The following is an 18,474-nucleotide window of genomic DNA, read 5'->3' on the forward strand; positions in this document are numbered from 1 at the left end:
GTAATTTTCCAGTACTACAGATTTTTTGTACAGAAAAAGTACCTATGCAAAATTAGCAGTGCAGGGCCGTAAATCTCAGTGAAATCCTAAAATAAAATGTTCGCTCCTAGATTAAAATACTTATCTGTGTTACAAACTGGTGCTGAAAAATGTACATTACAAGAAAATAAGCATGCAACGCGTGTTTTAAAGTTACACCGGATCAATAAAATCCAAATCATGCACTGCTGGTGAACTGTGACCGAAATGTCAATTTCCTACAATGACAAAAGAAATTACATTGTGCACATTCCATCTCTATAGATGTTGTCTGTTCAACGTCTCCACCTGAAAAGAAATAAAAAGACTGACTTTTCGTTATTATCAACCCGCGTCACGTGATGTCTCCTCAATCTGGCGCGCGCGCTGGACCTGAAATAAAATAAAAACTTTCCGAACTAAACATGAAACTTCCCCGGAATAATATAGACCCCTTACAGAAACAAACAGACAAACAAACAAACAGACAGACAAACAAACACACACACACACATAACAATCAATCATGTTTCAAAGGGGGGGGGTGGGGCAAGACCGTTTACAATTGCTTTTTAGAAGCAATTGATTTAAATTGTAAAACGACAATTTTAACCATTCTGTTCCGTTTATATAAAAAAAAAATCCCTAGGACCCGCCCCCCCCCCCTTTTTTTTTACCCCCACTTACAAATGAATGTGTTTGATCAACCAATCAACGTGTTCAACCAACCAACCAACCAACCAACCAACCAATAAATCAATCAATCAATCAGTGCATGTTTCCGTCTCATGTGTTTAATATGGAGTCCACGATCTCATTTGTTTCTTTCTCGCTTGTTTCAAGAAACACTATCAAACGTGTTGTTTAACCAACCAACCAACCAACCAACCAACCAACCAACGTGTTTAATCAACCAATCAACATGTTTAGCCAACCAACCAATCAATCAATCAACCAATCAGTGCATGTTTCCGTCTCATGTGTTTAATATGGAGTTCACGATCTCATTTGTTTCTTTCTCGCTTGTTTCAAGAAACACTTTCCAACGTGTTTAACCAACCAACCAACGTGTTTAATCAACCAATCAACATGTTTAGCCAACCAACCAACCAACCAATCAATCAATCAACCAATCAGTGCATGTTTCCGTCTCATGTGTTTAATATGGAGTCCACGATCTCATATGTTTCTTTCTCGCTTGTTTCAAGAAACACTATCAAACGTGTTTAACCAACCAACCAACCAACCAACCAACCAACCAACGTGTTCAATCAACCAATCAACATGTTAAGCCAACCAACCAACCAATCAATCAACCAATCGGTGCATGTTTCCGTCTCATGTGTTTAATATGGAGTCCACGATCTCATTAGTTTCTTTCTCGCTTGTTTCGAGAAACACTATCTAACGTGTTTAACCAACCAACCAACGTGTTTAATCAACCAATCAACATGTTTAACTAACCAACCAACCAACCAACCAACCAATCAATCAATCAATCAATAAATCAGTGCATGTTTCCGTCTCGTGTGTTCAATACGGGGTCCAAGATCTCAGTTTTTTCCGGTTGCTTCAAGAGACCCTATCCCAAGTGTTTAAGTAATAAACAAACCAACCAACCAACCAACCAACCAACCAACCAACCAACCAACCAATCAATCAATATGTATGACCGTTTATTTATGACAGTTTCATTAAAACAATATGGAAGGAAAGACCTATGATCAATTATTCAAGAAGAATTGAATTTCAATATTGTTCTTACATCTCTTCTGAAAAAAAAATCCACATCCTTCTTATCAGTTATACTCTGAAACTACAAGTCTAATCGACCCCAAAATGTGCAGTCAGCAGGGCATACATGTACTAAAGGTTCATAAAACAACGTGGTGCAGATATCTCTCAAGACTTTTCCTAGAGAAAAGAAATGGCAATGCCGTAAAAATCGCTCCTTACACTGCTACTTTTGCATAGGTACTTTTTCTGTACAAAAAATTTGTGGTACTGGAAAATTACTTTTAAAATATGGTACTTTTTTAGTACTTTAAATTTATTGTAATATTTAGGTACCTGTTTTTTACAGTACTTGATTTGTACCTAATATTTGAGGTACACATTTAGTACTACACAATTAAAGTACAAATTGAGTACTTAAAATTTGAAGTACAAATCAAGTACTGTAAAAAACAAGTACTTAAATATTACAATAAATTTGAAGTACTAAAAAAGTACTATATTTTAAAAGTAATTTTCCAGTACTACAGATTTTTTGTACAGAAAAAGTACCTATGCAAAATTAGCAGTGCAGGGCCGTAAATCTCAGTGAAATCCTAAAATAAAATGTTCGCTCCTAGATTAAAATACTTATCTGTGTTACAAACTGGTGCTGAAAAATGTACATTACAAGAAAATAAGCATGCAACGCGTGTTTTAAAGTTACACCGGATCAATAAAATCCAAATCATGCACTGCTGGTGAACTGTGACCGAAATGTCAATTTCCTACAATGACAAAAGAAATTACATTGTGCACATTCCATCTCTATAGATGTTGTCTGTTCAACGTCTCCACCTGAAAAGAAATAAAAAGACTGACTTTTCGTTATTATCAACCCGCGTCACGTGATGTCTCCTCAATCTGGCGCGCGCGCTGGACCTGAAATAAAATAAAAACTTTCCGAACTAAACATGAAACTTCCCCGGAATAATATAGACCCCTTACAGAAACAAACAGACAAACAAACAAACAGACAGACAAACAAACACACACACACACATAACAATCAATCATGTTTCAAAGGGGGGGGTGGGGCAAGACCGTTTACAATTGCTTTTTAGAAGCAATTGATTTAAATTGTAAAACGACAATTTTAACCATTCTGTTCCGTTTATATAAAAAAAAAATCCCTAGGACCCGCCCCCCCCTTTTTTTTTTACCCCCACTTACAAATGAATGTGTTTGATCAACCAATCAACGTGTTCAACCAACCAACCAACCAATAAATCAATCAATCAATCAGTGCATGTTTCCGTCTCATGTGTTTAATATGGAGTCCACGATCTCATTTGTTTCTTTCTCGCTTGTTTCAAGAAACACTATCAAACGTGTTGTTTAACCAACCAACCAACCAACCAACCAACCAACCAACGTGTTTAATCAACCAATCAACATGTTTAGCCAACCAACCAATCAATCAATCAACCAATCAGTGCATGTTTCCGTCTCATGTGTTTAATATGGAGTTCACGATCTCATTTGTTTCTTTCTCGCTTGTTTCAAGAAACACTTTCCAACGTGTTTAACCAACCAACCAACGTGTTTAATCAACCAATCAACATGTTTAGCCAACCAACCAACCAACCAATCAATCAATCAACCAATCAGTGCATGTTTCCGTCTCATGTGTTTAATATGGAGTCCACGATCTCATATGTTTCTTTCTCGCTTGTTTCAAGAAACACTATCAAACGTGTTTAACCAACCAACCAACCAACCAACCAACCAACCAACGTGTTCAATCAACCAATCAACATGTTAAGCCAACCAACCAACCAATCAATCAACCAATCGGTGCATGTTTCCGTCTCATGTGTTTAATATGGAGTCCACGATCTCATTAGTTTCTTTCTCGCTTGTTTCGAGAAACACTATCTAACGTGTTTAACCAACCAACCAACGTGTTTAATCAACCAATCAACATGTTTAACTAACCAACCAACCAACCAACCAACCAATCAATCAATCAATCAATAAATCAGTGCATGTTTCCGTCTCGTGTGTTCAATACGGGGTCCAAGATCTCAGTTTTTTCCGGTTGCTTCAAGAGACCCTATCCCAAGTGTTTAAGTAATAAACAAACCAACCAACCAACCAACCAACCAACCAACCAACCAATCAATCAATATGTATGACCGTTTATTTATGACAGTTTCATTAAAACAATATGGAAGGAAAGACCTATGATCAATTATTCAAGAAGAATTGAATTTCAATATTGTTCTTACATCTCTTCTGAAAAAAAAATCCACATCCTTCTTATCAGTTATACTCTGAAACTACAAGTCTAATCGACCCCAAAATGTGCAGTCAGCAGGGCATACATGTACTAAAGGTTCATAAAACAACGTGGTGCAGATATCTCTCAAGACTTTTCCTAGAGAAAAGAAATGGCAATGCCGTAAAAATCGCTCCTTACACTGCTACTTTTGCATAGGTACTTTTTCTGTACAAAAAATCTGTGGTACTGGAAAATTACTTTTAAAATATGGTACTTTTTTAGTACTTTAAATTTATTGTAATATTTAGGTACCTGTTTTTTACAGTACTTGATTTGTACCTAATATTTGAGGTACACATTTAGTACTACACAATTAAAGTACAAATTGAGTACTTAAAATTTGAAGTACAAATCAAGTACTGTAAAAAACAAGTACTTAAATATTACAATAAATTTGAAGTACTAAAAAAGTACTATATTTTAAAAGTAATTTTCCAGTACTACAGATTTTTTGTACAGAAAAAGTACCTATGCAAAATTAGCAGTGTAGTGCGTCGGATACAGTTTAGCCGATTTGGTGTCACGATATTTCAGTAGCATGAGTTCGAATTCCGGCGAGGTAAGAACAAAAAAAAATGCGAAATTAAATTTACAGATCTAACATTGTTGGGCTGATGTTTAAACGAGTTGTTTATATATCATATATATAAATATCACTGCACTTCCAAATGTACCATATTAAATGAATCACTAACGAACGGAGTAAACAATGAGAAAAAACTACCGAATTTTAGGGAGAAATCAAAACGAAAAGTCCCTTAGCAATTGGCAAAATCATAAGCCCAAAGAAATCAAATAAATAGAAAACAACTGTCATATTCCTGACTTTTATACAGGTATTTCCATATCTAGGTATGGTGGATATAACCTGGTTTTAAAACTTTATGAGCACAGTGAACGATAGTTAAGCGACATTCAAACTCGCAAGTCGACAATAAATTGACAACGCTATGGCTTAAAGGATGGACAGTACACATAACACAACATAGAAAGCAAAAGAATAAGCCTTACGAGCCCCACGTAAAACATAGCTTAGATGTACATTTGCTTACTGGCAATCTGTATCGGTTTAAAGTTTATACTTGCGGCATTAAAGTCATATACTACCTTGATCTGCTTAACAAACTTTGGCAGGTTCATTGAGTTTGTCTCTTTATGCCTTACCTGCATCACGCAGGAGATAAAACTCGTAATAATAACAAGATCTAAGATAAGTTAGAATATTGATTGAAGCAATATAAAAAAATATCATTCATACCTGAACAAAAATCTGCTGATTCATCAGATTTGTCATCACAGTCTACACTACCATCACACATAGCATATTCAGATATACACTATAAACCGTCTTTACAATTCGCAAGTCCTTTCAAGCACTTCAATATATACTATCACTTCCTCAATCGTTAATGATTTACAATAGGTTAAAGGTACTCAATGTTTTTTTCTTTCTTTCTTTGTTATGAATGTCATCAATAGCATGTGTAAAGGTTATTTGGGAAGTGAAGGGTCGTAAACATACTTTTTTGAAAGCTGGAAACAATAGTTATCCAAAAAAGTGAATATAAAAAAAGAAGATGGGGTATTGTTGGCAATGAGACAGCACTCTACAAGAGACAAAATGACGCAGAAATTAACAACTGTTGGTCACCATAAGGCCTTCAACAATGAGCCATACCGCAGTCAGTTACCAAAGACCCTAAAATGACAAATGTAAAACAATTTAAACTAGAAAACTAACGGCCTTATTTATGTACAAAAATATTAATGAAAAACAAATATGTAACACACCAACAAACGACAAACACTGAATTACAGCCTCCTGACGTGGGACAGGCATATACCTACATAAACCAGGAAGCCTGAATCGTTCTCTAATTTAATAGTTTACACAAAGCTATATATTGTGATATTTGATTTGTTACAATTGTAAATAATTAAGCATTACCATTTGTGTAAATATCAAGTACAAATGACATAGGATGAAAGTGTAAAAGCTATAGGGTTATGACATGAATGCAAGGAACTGAAATTTCAGAAATATGTGTATGCGATAAGGGATTGTTTGACCTCAATAACCCGCACAAACAAATGGTTTTTCATGATGCGACAAATTACAATAATAAATGATTCCAACATCGAAACTCTCCATCATTCATGTCTAACTTTACGACAGGAGCAAAGGATGGAAGACTACAGGCTCTCAAGAGCATGCGTTGCTGATCTATATGTAATGTTTTTTTTTATAAATCATGTAAAATAAGGTTAAAACTTAAATAATTAGTATTAGATACTTTGATTATAAGGTATTCAGATATTAGATATAATTAGATACTATACCAATATTTAAGATAATACCCACTGCAGAATTACAATAAAATTACTTTTTCAAAGGCAGCAACCCAAACAACAGGTTGTCCGAAAATTTCTGGGCAGCTTAATCTAAACCTGATGAATATTTGTTCTTCGAGTTTAAGAGATATAATCCAAAAACTGCATTTTACCCATAAGTTCTATTTTTAGCCATGTCGGCCATATTGGCTGGCAAAATGAGTCATTAAATACATTTTCAAAACTAAATACTACAAGGACGATTTTGATTAAGTTTGGGTAAATTTGTCACAAGTACTTTCAGAAGATTTTGGCAAAAGATAACAAAATTGTTTGATAAATTGTTGATTTACTTGTAGATCTTTCTTTGCTGAACATTTTTGCTCTTTGTAGTTTATTTCTATCTTTCATAATATTCAGGATAATAACCAAACACTGCAAAATGTACTTAAAATTACTAATTCAGGGGCAGCAACCCACCAACAGGTTGTTTGATTCGTCTAAATAAAAATTTCAGGACGGATAAGCCGCAACCTGATAAGCAATTTTATCCCATATCAGATTTGCTCTTAATGCTTTAGTTTTAGAGATATAAGCCAAAAACTGCAATTTACCCGTATGTTCTATTTTTTAACCACGTCGGCCATCTTGGTTGCCGCCCTGGATTATCGGACACATTTTTGAAACTACATTACTGAATGATAATTGTGGCTTAGTTCGATAAAATTTGTTTCATTAGTTTCAGAGGCGAAGACTTTTTGTGAAAGTTAACGATTACGATAGACGACGACGACGACGACGACGATAGACGCTAAGTGATGCAAAACATTCCATTGGGCCGTCGGGTTGGATGAGCTAAAATTGTTACCTTAAGCAACTGCCTAAAATGAATTGCGCATATCTATTACGAAAATTCAAGACACCTTCTATTATGAGTCTTTTAGTGTGTTAGGTTATGTTAGACCTTAGAAGACCTAATCTTAATTCTCAATTCTATAGTTGAAATCCTTTTTTGTTTGCTATACTTTTCAGATGATCGGTATAAATTATATATGGCAATTTCTTCTAGTATCAATACTCGAGAGCAAGAATCTAATATCTTGAGAACTCGAATAATCTATGTGAATAATAAAAGTATCACATGTATCAAGCGGACATATCCCTTTCGGAGCTCATGAGATCACCCCTAGTTGTTGTGGAGTTTGTGTCGCCTATTCTTTAGTTTTTAAGGTTATGTTATGTGTACTACTGTTTCTATGTTTGTCTTTTTGATTTTTAGCATGGCGTTGTCAGTTTATTATCGATTTATGCGTTCGACTGTCCCTCTGTTATCTCTCGTCCCTCTCTTAGTTATGTGTAATTATTAACTTAAAGCAATACAACATTGTTTGCAGTTAACCAGAATTTGAAATTTCTTGTCTTCTGGAAACTATTTCCAGTGTTTCTTCTCAGTTTTATTCAAACATTGCATTTAATGACAATGCTCTTATTTTAGGAGAAATAACAGGCATGAAATAAGTGAGTCAATATGAATTGTTTGTAGGCTAATTCATGTAATTATGCTGTTGCTTGACTGTCTGATTTAGCTTTATAAATGAGATATTTAACCTCTGCAAAATTCTTGATTGGTCCGATCCATCTTTACAACTCCCATATTCTTCTGAGAATCCATTACATATGTATCTTTATGAACACATTGTAACACATCTTGACATTTGACAAAGTCTTCAGGCCACTTATAATCTACGAAAAGTAAAAGCTTTATACTGCTTCAGTTTATTTAAGTTACGGAGAATTCACTGATTGTATTGTTTCAAGTGCGAAAATCAAATCTGTCATTTTTTGATTGTTTAGAAACCAAATTTCATTAAGGAATTTGTGTCAGATGTTTAACCAATACAAGGTATGATATTTTCCCTCATAAACCCTTTTTCCTGTTAATATAAGACTTTAATAGCTCATAAAAGATTAAATTGAAGCAGATTCTTGATTTATTTTCCTTCGATTTTAGACCTTGAAAATACTAATGCAAATATAAGGTAAAAGTCCGAGCCTTTTCCGGCGTTTTAATCTTTGAATCAGATTTTGTCATGCATTGTCATAGTTTTTCTTTTGCTATCTTTTTTCATTATTTGACCAATTAGTTTTTATAGATCATTGTTCCCCTTGGTACTGTTCCTCGCTTTTTGAAAGGTAATGTTTCGTTGTAGATTAATCTAAGAATAACTACAAGGAAACCGCCATCAACATAATTGTTCACAAATGTCTAACAACTCGACTTTTAAACCACCATTCACAACAGCGCGCATAAAAATTACTTTTTATAGGAGTTCTGACTTTTCGTTTTTCATATTCTGTAATGAGTTTATTTTATAGAATTTTAAAGTAAAGAAAGTACAGAATATAAGAAATTATATTTCGGTCTTCACATGCACTACGTTTTGATACTACGCGATTGGCAACATCGTGGGAACATGCGTTATTGAATGAAATAAGAAAGTCCAATAACGTTTTATTTAATACTTTATTTGTCATGTAATTTAATCGGTGTTACATACATAGGGATATCGATGTATCTCATACAGGTAGTAGACCAAAATTATAATGATAATAGAATTTCATTGATTTTTTAACAATTCAATGAAATGTACCTTTACAGAATTCTGGATCTTCATCCGTATTGTCATCACATGTTTGATAGCCGTCACAGATGCCAATGCTAGGGAAACACTGTATTCCATCGTTGCATTTAATATTTACATAGAAACCGAAGTTATGTGCCAATGGTCGAGGACATAGTTGTGCTTTAAAAATACATATAATACATCAATATAGTTATCGTGAGGAACATAATTCTTTATATCACTACAACAAAGATCTACCATTTGAAATATGTATTCGGTGCATTGTTTCATAATACACTTAAGGTGGTACCTAACACTTTCACTAAAATTAATTTGATTCGTTTAATTTTCATAACATTTTGACAAAGTATTTACTTTGACCTATAACAAAAATATAAAAAAATATAAAATTTTGAACCAACCATTTCATCAGAAAAATTACACTGGTTATATAGCAGTTTGACAAACACCAATTTTGATCATTGAGAAGCTAATTTTCCTTTTACAACACAAAGTCATTAAATCGTTTAGCTAAAGGGTTATCTCCTTGTAGTGTTAGGTACCACCTTAAGCGTCATTATCAGTTCAAGCATGTATACATACAATGGAATAGACCTAAGTGTAAGTTATTTGCAGTTGATACATATTTTTCTTTGTATGATGTTATTTATTTTGGAAAATAATACGTACAAACCAGTTCGATATTCAAAATGTATATGTTTCAGTATTGAAATAACACGAGTACGAAGATGTGATATGATTGCCAGTATTCAACACATTTCGTAGATGTAAGCAACTTCAGTTGTTCATTCTACATTATTTAAAAGTGAACAAAAAACACACTGATTGATGAGCAAGTCATTAAAGGTTGCGACATGACAAAGTATAATCAAATCATAGTATATTAAATCTACCCTATTAAAAAAATATGCTTCAATTGACATTTTAAATTTCTCGCCCGTCATTACTCATGTTACTAATGGTAATATTTTTTTATAATGACGAGAAAAAAACCCATAGACAACATGTTTCTGAGCGTTAGGCATAGATCAACCAATCAACTTATAAAGCTACTCTAAAATGTAAAAGTAAGGGATTACATGTTTTAACCAACTGTTTGAAAATACAAAGACGTGTTATAATTTCCAATGAAACAATTTTCCACTAACGTTCAATTGGCGTAGACGTTATCAATTATAGGCCATTGTTCGGTCTCAAGTAATGCGGGAAACAAATAACGCATAGTAAGCTAAACATAATATTTTTCATGGAATTGTTAAACATTGCATTTTTGCGAATATTTTATTTCATAGATTTGAAGAAAAAAAAACCTGTAGAAAAATGTGTTCTCCTTTGAATATTTAAACATGTTAGTTTATTTTGTTTTGTTTACTTTACCCTCGACATTCATGATAATATATCATTTATCAGTTATACAAAACAAAAACATTTCATTTCAATCTTTAATTAAAAAAAAAGTACATTTAACAATAAAGAACGAAAGTTGGTCACTACTGTCATAGATGTTATGCAGAGTTTAAATGTTGAACTGAGATATCTCCATCTAGAAAAGGGCCTATAATCGTTGTATATATAATTGTTTTCCAAGGAAGTTCGTTATAATAATCTTCTGCGGAACATTTAAAAATTGTTAATAATTTCACGAAAATTATCATTATTCTCAGTTCTCTATAATAATCAGATTTAAAAACAAAAATGTCATGTAATGTTTTTTAAACAAATTCTTTAATAAAAGAAAAAGATAACTTATCAGATACGATTAGATGAACATACAGCGGCGTAAAATCAGAGAAGTTCCAAATACCCCATTATTTCCATATAAAACAAAAACACTCATTTGTATATTTCGTATATATATATTGACCTGAAATAACAGTAGGTGAATATTACAAAAATGTAATTATTTCCATAAATTGAAATTGCATTTCATAAAACAAACTTATTACTAATGAAGAACTACAGACAACGAATACACTGATCCTTTTGAGTTAAGTAAGACACGTTTACATCTTTTCTTTTTTTAACACTTGAATATAGATTTATTACACGAAAACTTTAAACAGTGACCATACCGCTACAGCTTTAACTATAAGGTACTTATATCACACTGGAAAGCATATACCATATTTTCTTATTTGTTTGAGTAATCGCATGTTTCATCTACAAAGTACTCATCAGTGATCCTCAAATCAAGATAGTTATAAAGCAAATCGAAGTATAAAATTGAAGAGCATTGATGACCCAAAATTCCAAAATCTTTTGCTAAATCATTTTGTAAATACGGCTAAGGTTATTTATGTCTGGGATAAGAAAAATATTATATTTTCGAATAAAACAGATATTTGCAAGCACTCAATTTATAAAAACGACCATACAATTGATATTTGTGTCATCACTATAGTGCTGACTACTGGACTGTCCGGAACGAAACGTCCACCAGCAGTGACATCGACCCAGTAGGGTAAACAGTCATCAACGGTACTAGGCTTATAATTAAATTCGCCAGACGCGCGTTTCGTCTACATAAGACTGGCGAAGCTCAGATAAAAATAGTTAGAAATAAACAAAGGTACAAATTTGAGCATTGAGGAACAAAAATTCTATACTTTTATGCCAATATGTCTAAGGTAGTCTATGGCTAGGATAAGAGAACCCTTAGACTTTGTGTCCGTCGTAAATTGTCTCTTACTTATTTGTGTCCGTGCCATTATGTTTCGTTTGATCTAATGAGTTTTAACATGACTCGTTATTTATACATCCCGCTCTCGGGATTTTTTATTATGACGATCCTAGTGCAGGTTGGTCTTAACGTGCGATTCGGACATACGCTGTTTTTACAGTGTTATTTCGGTTTTGTTTACCCTTTTACTTTTATTTATATAGTATTTAATTTGTACTGCATCGAGAAAAAACTTTTTTATCGACGTCTCTGTCAATATTCATTTAACTATTGTAACACACAAACCTTTTTTCTGAAGACTATTTTGTAAGTTAGTTGTTTTTTATTCAGTTGTGTAATATGTCTAATTTTCTTTGTGAATAACATTGACTGTACAGAGCATGTTTAATTTATCGATTAACTGATATTTAAAACAAAGCTTATTAGTTACCATAAAACTTATTCTTTCAATAAAATCTACTGATATTTTAGATGATCAGCAGTCTAGGTCATAATAAGAAATGTTTTCACATTTCGCTATTTTGAATTATTCAAAAAAGATTGTTTTAAATACATGTCAGTTCTCACATGACTATTATCCACGTAAGCCTGAATTACATGAGCAAGTCACTTAGAAGAGCGTTTATCAAAGCATATAATATTTAAACAGAAATTCGAGCCAACAAATGTTGGTCTAGAAAGAACCATTCTTCAAATCAACGCAAAAAGTAACATAAAAGTCAAGGCCAGCTGTGCTGCTTGAAAATTGAGTGCGAAAACCTGTTTTTCATATGTTTACGTTATTAAAATAATCTTTCGCACATGCGTAATAAAAGTGAAAGTAGTTAAAACTATTCATTTATATTTATATATATATCATTTTTTTTTAAGTCAAATATATTTAATATAATCACCTGCTTCTATATGACCCTGCTCAGCCACACCTAAATCATCGTACTGTGTCTTAAAGAAATGTGATCCGAATTTATCAGTACGGAAAATTAGTTGGCGGCGTAACAATATGTGAGTAAATATGTATCAAGGAGGGAAGTAGAATATAAATAATGAGATAAACAGATTATCGTGTCTTACACGTAAACATATTAGTAAGTATCAACCACTTGACACAATGAGACTTTTTTTGTTCGAGCGCTCTGTAAATTGCCGCCCTCATTATTTTATATACAAGTTAATTGTTCAACAAAGATAGTTTTCTAGGTAGAGGAGATTGGCTTGAGCTTAAGCTAGCTAAACATCTCACGTGTATGACAGTCGCATATAGTTTCATTATATTTACAACAATGTGTGAACAAGACAAACAGACATAATTGGTAAAAATGTCAACAATAAGGGTACAGCAGTCAACATTGTGGTATATCTTTCTCGGTTTTTGGTGGACTTCATGTTGCTCAGTTCTTTGTTTTGTTTTGTATATACTATTGTTTGTCTTTCTGTCTTTTTCATCATTTTACCTCTTTTTTTATACTAAAACCTTACTAAAATCTTATATCGCATAGTCCTCATATAGGCCATAAAACATTTTCATCATTTCGGTTTCATATTTTAACCGCCCCTCCAGTTTACTTGGTGGTTTTGGATTCTTTGAATTTGATTACTGGAATCTCTCTCTCTCTCTCTCTCTCTCTCTCTCTCTCTCTCTCTCTCTCTCTCGATCTCGATTTCGATCTCGATAAATAAATTTTCGGCAAAGCAGAAAAAATAAGCATGCATAGTAACAGATAAAAATTGTTTTTCTAAAGGCATACCTTGTCTGTTTTATTTTCTTTGAATAAAAAGATATGACCTCGAAAATATTTACAAAATATGTTTACAAAAACGTATATAATATATAATTATAACGTAGAAAACAAACGGAAGATGTATATGTCCATCAGTTTTCGTTGACTTCCTGTTTTGTAGTTAATATGATATCCGCATTGTGTTAATTGTACATCGTCTACCAGTTGGACAACTAAAAAGATTGCAGCAGAAAGTATGTGTTTTCTTGATATTGTATACGTTTTTCAATTTAACTCACTTGTCAAGGAATCACTGTAACATTACTATTTCATCTGGTTAAGGGTTGCGTCACGACAAATGTACACTATAAACACATATCGTTCTTAAGCAGAGAAATAAGAAAACGGAGAAAGAAGATGCAGGAGGGAATAGTCAAAATCATAAGTTAGATATAAACGGACATCACATGGCCACAAATACAAATAATTACTTAAGTTACAACAAAGAACATAGAAAACATGGAAAGATTAGGTAACACGAGCACCACTAATAAGTGGGGTGAAGTCTTGTGTATTAAAGAGTCAGCATTTCCCTGCTTCAATGTTGTTATCCATCGTGGTGCCCCTCTCCAGTAAACATACATTGGTGATTTCAACTCCGATATTTTACAATCGAGAATAGAATATTGGACTGTGGTTTCCTGGTCACTAGGGATAACATAAATGGTACCAATTTGACTGCACCAGATTTGTGTGATGCATACATCACATAACGGTCAATTAGAAGAACAATCATTGGATATTTTAATGTTCATATTTTTTTCTTATTTTTTATGCACGCGCCTTTGCCGAGCGAAAATTAATTCTGTTTTTATGGTAATTTTAAAGTTCTTTTCGGCCAGAATATTCATTTCCTAAATTTTCTCTTGTTGCAATATATAACTGACTTATATGAAAATACTAACAGGTAATGTTAAATTACATGAACAGGAAAAAGAGAAACAACCCAATGACCCAAATAGAAAATGGCGGAATGGATTACAACGATCGTGAACACACATAAAAAAAAGTAACGATCGAGTATCATGAAACCTGTGTACTGTTAAGGGTAGCTATGTGTATATTTCAGTTCCTGTTTCAATAAAAACATTCCAAGTGTAAACTCTTTCCAGTTGAGGCAATTTCGGTGATTCCTTGAAGGTATCACACAATAATGGACTGACCCTGTCGCAAGGGTGTCAGATTCTAGACTTACATGTCAACATACAATGAGCCTGAAACATATATTTCATCTTACACAACATAATATATTGGATTATTCCATATTGGTATCATTTTAGTAGGTTTCTCTATATGGATTGGATTTTGAATAAAAAAGCATATTCACCTGAGAAAGTGTTATTCACCGCGCTAAACGTCACGCGCCTTTACGTGCAACGTTATGGTAAAATGTTTCATGTAAAATTTGTTTCGGTATATGTTTGTCATTAAATACATTTTCTTCTCTCGAAATATGGAATAAAACAATTACTGTCTTTTGTTTCGGTAAATATGGGGTTTTATTGACTTTTGAAAAACTGATATTCACTTCGGCCGTCGGCCTCAGTGAATATCAGTTTTTCAAAAGTCAATTAAACCGCATATTTACCTCATCAAAAGACAGTAATTGTATAATATTTAAGTTATATATAGAAAATAGATCACGCTTTCAGATTCAAATTAAAGTTCATAATATTTTTATTTCCTGTTTCAGAAGAAATTGGTTAAGTTAAGAAGCATTATCAACGATGAAAGCTGTAGCATTTGTTCTTTTGTTAACCTTACTATTTTGTGTGGCTGTAGAAGGTAATGTCTCGTTATTCCCTTTATTAAAAGAATAAATATGCTCTGTGCAAGATAATTTCTACTTCTGTCCATTATGTTGTATACTAAAATAATTTTATTTCTCGGAAACACTGAAATGAGAAAAATAAAAATAAAGCAGGTTTAAATATTCCCTGAAGTTAACTTTACATGAAGGACACTAACAGGCAGTTAGATGAAAGCGGTATTTAAAATGAGTATTTATATTTCCTTTATACTTTTTTAATCATATAATTCAGAAAACACTGTATAATATGTTTATCTTGCATAGCTAATCCTTTTAGTAGATGTTATACAAGTTTCATTTGTTATTTTTTTTTTTTAAATTAAATGATTTTTTTTACTCTATATTTTCAATTAGTTGCTCACACATATTACCCTGGATGCCCATATGACCAACCGAGGTGTAGTGCTCACTGTTTACCTGATAGGTTACTGTGGAGGCCAATATAACCAGATTTGCAAATGTCTACCAGTGGGTTGTTCAGGTAAGTAGAATTGTGTGTAGTAATATTTACACGTATAACTATTCTGTTATTCCTTCTTCTGACTTTTTAGTCTCGTTGAAATCTCGTTCTGGAGTTCAAAACATGAGAAACAAGTGAAAAATATTAATGAATCTAAAACAAATTATAATCAAACTTAACTCTGTGAAAAAATTTATGTATGTACAATTAGTAGTTTTCGAGTAATAATTTCTTTCAAATTTTATTGCCAATCAAGTCAATCTTTTTAGCCAAAACTTTAAGAAAATGGGTGAGGAAAACAAGAAATGATTTTAACAGAAAGATGTACATCCCATATCACTTTTTTTCTTTTCAAATTTCTCAGATATGTATTTTTTTCAATCATTTATAACAAAGTTTAAATACTATGCATTTTGTTCTTAAAACAGAAACAAATCACAAATTAACAATAAAATTGACGGCATGGTAAATTTGACCCCCAAACAAACGCATAAACATAAGATAAAACTTTCTTATATTAACACCTAACTATAGTTTTATTTAAGTTAAATTTATTCAGATTGGTCCACTTCATTTTTATTAAAAGTATGAAAAAAAGTTTAATTGTGGAACTGATTTGTTTCATGATAATAATCCAAAATGGGTAAAATTTGATGAAAAGAATCATCAAAAGTGGGTACTTTCAGAGGTCCATAGCAAACCAAAAGTGCACCACCATATGAATTTTTCTTTATCAATTATTTGTTTACAGTCATATAAACCCCAAAAGTAGGTTAAGAAAAACATGTAATCCTAGAAATTTTTGGCTACCCTTAATATAAATAAAAAATAAATAAAAGATATGGTATGATTGCAAATGAGACAACTATCCACAAAAGACACAAAAAAAAAACACAGACATTAACAACTATAGTTCACCGTACGACCTTAAGTCGGTACTTTGATGTTGATGATGATGACGACGACAATACGACGATGACGATGATTTTCTTTTTTTTCTAATTTGCTAGTTCACAAGGTAACAAATTGCATCAGGGAAAATGTCACCCTACTAGTACAATTGTTCTGAATCCGAGCCAATCAGTGTTTACTCTAACCGAATCATGGACCGTGTTTAGCAGTAAAACACCAACGACAAATGTTAATTGATTCGGCTTGTCCTGTTCGGGGATCGAACCCATGATCTTAAACGACAGAGGCTAGCACGCTTACACGAAACTACAAAGGTGGTCCAGTCTTTTGGGCTATATTATTCCATACATTGTATCGTAATTTGATAATACAAATATTCAATAATTGTGCATTTATATTCGTATCAAGGAGACGTGTGCAGATATTTGCTTTTCACTTCAAGTTTCTTTATGTTTAAGTTTTTAAGAGAAAGGACTTTTCAATGGTGTTTTTATCATGATTTAATCTATCAAACAATTCATTCTTTTGTAGGGTGAATGATGGATTTGACTACAATCGAGCGCTGACCAATGAACAAAACATAAACATTTGTATCTGCTTAGTTCATGTTTTTTTTTAAATACGTTTCAATTGAATGCAAAATTGTAATTTTCTCAATAATTAATTAATTAACTATGCAGAAGAATACGCATTTACATATAACATAGTTACTTACTTGTAATTTTGATTGATTATTATACATTGTTAAATTGAGGATGGAAATGGGGAATGTGTCAAAGAGACAACAACCCAGCCATAGAGCAGACAACAACTATTTGAGTAAAATAAAAGTGGCTATATGATAGCAGGATTTACTTATCCTCCGAGAGAACTTTGACATCTACCTTTTCGGTTTTTGTGCCGATCATTTTTTGATTTTTATGACTGTTTTGTAGAATTGAAATTTCGTCGCCTTGTTTTGTTTTTAAATGGTATTCTTAGTTCTCTTCGATTTACAAGATTTATGAAATTTAAATGTTCGTCTTGTATTTTCAGATCTGGTTTATCAGAAGATTGCCGATTGAACATGCACCATTATAACAACCCTGTTCACACACACAGAGATATATCTTGTCATTATGCAGTGTTTGTGATATGATGTAACCATTATTTAAAATTGTAATACCTGAACTAGCTTACTATGCAACAAATTCAGTTAATGAATCATGACTGAAGATGCAGGGTCATATAACCTTTGTGAAGTAACCCATAAAAAATAATGGGTGGACGATTCCTTCCTCCAAACTCACGTTTCGTCTAAAAAAGACTTATCATACTAATCTTAATATTCGATGTTTTCTGTGTACCTTTTCTCATTATACCGATCGAGTTTATAAACATAATAAAGGATATATATTTTCTTTTGTCATATCGGAAATATCTGTCAGATTTTCTATCATTGTATGCATAAACTGTCTAGATACATATGAAGGGAGAGAATTAAGACATTCTATTTTCTGTTAAAAAAACTTTTTTGGATCGTATTGTTGGACTATGAAGGCTGACATTCTATTTAATTGAATCTGATGTAATTATTACCAGAACAGAACATAAAAATGGACTGTTGTCTGATTCGTGTAAGCAAAAAGTAAAATCACAAAAATACTAAACTCCGAGGAAAATTCAAACGGAAAGTCCCTAATCAAATTGCAAAATTAAAAGACAAAACACATATCTAACGAATGGACAACAACTGTCATATTCCCGAGTTGATACAGGCATTTTCATTTGTAGAAAATAGTGG

At 32.6% G+C, this 18,474-nt stretch overlaps 2 long non-coding RNA genes across 7 annotated transcripts in view; one reads left to right on the forward strand and one right to left on the reverse strand.

The window, feature by feature from the left end:
- Positions 1-12,759, reverse strand: part of LOC134686715 (uncharacterized) — an 86,054-nt gene extending 73,295 nt beyond the window's left edge. The window contains exons 1-4 of one of the 4 annotated variants that reach the window (XR_010101649.1): positions 12,625-12,759; positions 9,058-9,210; positions 8,015-8,141; positions 5,334-5,774 (exon numbers count right to left, since the gene is read on the reverse strand). This is a non-coding gene — a long non-coding RNA (uncharacterized LOC134686715). Of the gene's footprint in view, positions 1-5,333; positions 5,775-8,014; positions 8,150-9,057; positions 9,211-12,624 lie in introns of all 4 variants that reach the window. The other 3 variants (XR_010101646.1, XR_010101647.1, XR_010101648.1) reach the window with 3 other exon arrangements.
- Positions 12,760-13,607: 848 nt separating this feature from the next.
- LOC134686716 (uncharacterized) lies at positions 13,608-18,091 on the forward strand. 3 transcript variants are annotated; one of them, XR_010101652.1, is made up of 5 exons: positions 13,608-13,703; positions 15,203-15,294; positions 15,674-15,800; positions 17,223-17,281; positions 17,727-18,091. It is a non-coding gene; the product is annotated as an uncharacterized LOC134686716 (long non-coding RNA). The 3 variants fall into 3 exon arrangements; XR_010101650.1 differs by having other exon boundaries at positions 17,223-18,091; XR_010101651.1 differs by lacking the exon at positions 17,223-17,281 and having other exon boundaries at positions 13,609-13,703.
- The last annotated feature ends 383 nt before the right edge of the window (positions 18,092-18,474 follow it).

Source organism: Mytilus trossulus, chromosome 10 (genome assembly GCF_036588685.1).
Source record: "Mytilus trossulus isolate FHL-02 chromosome 10, PNRI_Mtr1.1.1.hap1, whole genome shotgun sequence".
In the NCBI taxonomy this organism is placed as follows: Eukaryota; Metazoa; Mollusca; class Bivalvia; order Mytilida; family Mytilidae; genus Mytilus; species Mytilus trossulus.